The sequence below is a fragment of the Lynx rufus genome, unplaced genomic scaffold, assembly GCF_022079265.1.
Source record: "Lynx rufus isolate CCGP_SWC_20201006 ecotype Redwood Valley unplaced genomic scaffold, mLynRuf1.p SCAF_9, whole genome shotgun sequence".
Classification (NCBI taxonomy): Eukaryota; Metazoa; Chordata; class Mammalia; order Carnivora; family Felidae; genus Lynx; species Lynx rufus.
In genome coordinates this window covers 104,267,783-104,270,240 of record NW_025814897.1, presented here as the reverse complement: position 1 = coordinate 104,270,240, position 2,458 = coordinate 104,267,783, and the positions used below count along the sequence as shown (strand labels likewise).

The 2,458-nt window shown below is 52.8% G+C and overlaps 2 non-coding genes across 2 annotated transcripts; one reads left to right on the top strand and one right to left on the bottom strand.

Annotated features, from left to right (window-relative positions):
* Positions 1–317: 317 nt before the first annotated feature.
* On the top strand, positions 318–390 carry TRNAF-GAA (transfer RNA phenylalanine (anticodon GAA)). Its single transcript has one exon. It is a non-coding gene; the product is annotated as a tRNA-Phe (tRNA).
* Positions 391–1,367: 977 nt separating this feature from the next.
* On the bottom strand, positions 1,368–1,440 carry TRNAK-UUU (transfer RNA lysine (anticodon UUU)). The gene has a single exon. It is a non-coding gene; the product is annotated as a tRNA-Lys (tRNA).
* Between the last annotated feature and the right edge of the window lie 1,018 nt (positions 1,441–2,458).

Here is a 2,458-nt window from a genome sequence, read left to right as displayed (position 1 = left end):
TTATTTCATTTAGAAATCAACCTTACGGCAGGGGTGAGGCGGGTGGGGATCGACTAAGACCACGTAAATCATGGGCTGGGAACACAGTAGGCACTTGTTAGTAAGTGGCCGTTTACTCTTTTTAGGGCTCTGGGGAGAGGTAGAGAAAGCATTAGGAAGAACGCGAAATCCTCCTCATATGACAGGGGTGAATTTTCACTGTTCTCCAAACCTCAGAACGTAATTAGGAACTGGAAAGGCAGAGGAAATAAAAGAAAGTTCTTTTTTCTTTCTTTCTGTTAAATTTCCTTAACAGGGTAGCGAGAGCTCCTGCCTCCGCCGAAATAGCTCAGTTGGGAGAGCGTTAGACTGAAGATCTAAAGGTCCCTGGTTCGATCCCGGGTTTCGGCAGGGTTTTTGCCGACTCCCAATGGGACTAGGGTGCTTTCATTTCCGTAGAGCCCCGCCCAGGGCCCCCGCGTGCGCCTGCGCAGCACCGGTGCTGGTCTCAGAGCTCGGGCCAACCCTTGCGCGTGCGCAGCGGTTGTGTGTCTGTTGCGGGGAAGCGGATCTCTTACGCGCGTGCTCACCCTCGCGCTTGCGCAGCGGCCGTGCGGGTCTCAGCGCGCGCGCTTGGCGGAGGCTACGGTGTTACAGGGAAGGTTCGGAGGGTTAGTCCTAGTCGGGAAGCTCCGAGCCGTGGAATGCCCCGCACCTAACCGCACTACCGCACACTAGGCTCCGTAGTGTTTGTTTGCAGTTCCCAGTGTGGTCAGCGCGCCAGGCTCGCAAGTTTTTCTCCTGGGCGACAGACGTGCCTTCAAAAACCTTTGCAAAGCCAGACCCAAAAGCCAGGGACCCTCGTGGGCACGTCAGAAATCTGGTAAAGGATGGTTCCCAGCCGGAAATGTGACTCAGAAGCACGTGTCTCTATCTGAAAGAATCTTTGGAACCTTTGCTTTCTCACCGCGCCTTTAAGAAACGGGGCGCCAACAAGTGCTCCTGGCCAAACGCTGCGCAATTACTGTCAGGAGCATTGCTGTCGGGAATGACGGGGGTGCAGTTTATTGGTTGTGGGTCTATAGACTTTTGTATATAAAAGTAATACACAGAAGTTTCAAGGAAAAAAGCAGCCGAAGGCACCGTAACACTCGAAAGTTGGAAGAGAAAAGCCTGAGCGTGGAAGGCTCGTAATCAGGCACTGTGCGCATGCGCGAAGTCCGAGGCCAGTCTGGCCCTCAAGGGGTGCCCCCCCCGGGGGGGGGTTGCCCGGGGTGCCCCCCCCCCGGCACGGAAGGGAGCCCAGTGGGCTTTGCATGATCCCTCACCTGTTCGCTAAGTGTCGTGTTAACAATCTCAAATTTGTTTCTGGAATTTAAAATAACCTCCGCCCGAACAGGGACTTGAACCCTGGACCCTCAGATTAAAAGTCTGATGCTCTACCGACTGAGCTATCCGGGCTCGCAAGGGAGGCCCTCTCCTAACCCTATCCGCAGTGAAATAGGCCATGTGGCTGCACTCTTTTCTCACTGAATTAATATCCTGAGTCCTTTTACTGATTTCCTGAAGGTGAAACTATAAAATCAAGATCCAGTGGGTGTTGGGCTGAATGGAATCGTTTTCTCTCCCATCAGAGATAGACTATAAAGAAAAAACCTGCCTGCCTCACCTGCCCCGCCCCCCGGGCAGCTTCCCCCCCCCCCCCCCCCCCCCCCCGCCAACTAAGTACTAGCATCCTAAAGGGAACATCCCCTAAAGAAGTCTCCAGATTTAGGAACTCTGGGCGTGCTTCTGGTTGAGCAGCGGGATTTTAATTCCAGTGTTGGTCTTTGGAGAGCCCCAGAGCGTCATGTGGGTGGTGCATTGTGAATAATTGATTAGGTGTCTGATAATCTACTCGACAGACGTTCATCGAGTGCATGCTGCTCTCCAGCACCAAGCAAATTTAGGCTGCCAAGACCCAGTCCTGGTCCTCAGTGCAGCAGAAAGATACACTAACAGACGCAGTCAAGCGCTTTGATGGTGGGAAACTGGCTTTCTTAGGCGCCCGGCCGACACCAGAAGGGGCAGCCAAGTCTTCCAGGGGGATAGAGAAGCCTGAACTGAGCTGTGAAAGGTAACTGGGCCCCTGTAGTCTTGGAAAGAGAATTCTGAGCAGAGGGAACAGCGAACAGGAAGTCGCCCAGGGAATCCGAACATTTTCCCAGAGCTTTCGCTGAAAGGTTTTGGCCAGGTGGGATTTTATATGTTGAGGAAGTCCTATGATCCTGGCAGCTGTGTCTCGCACTCAACTAATTTTTTCATTCATCCTGCTCCCTTGTTGCCATATGATTTCTTGGGGTGTTGGACAAGATCCCTTGAAAGGAAGGGAATCCTACGATGGAGAACCTCACAACCATTTTAGCCCTGCTTGGGCTTCAGAGACACTCCCTTACGTTGGGGAACGTTGAGGCTTGCATTCTTTTAGGAAATGTGTATG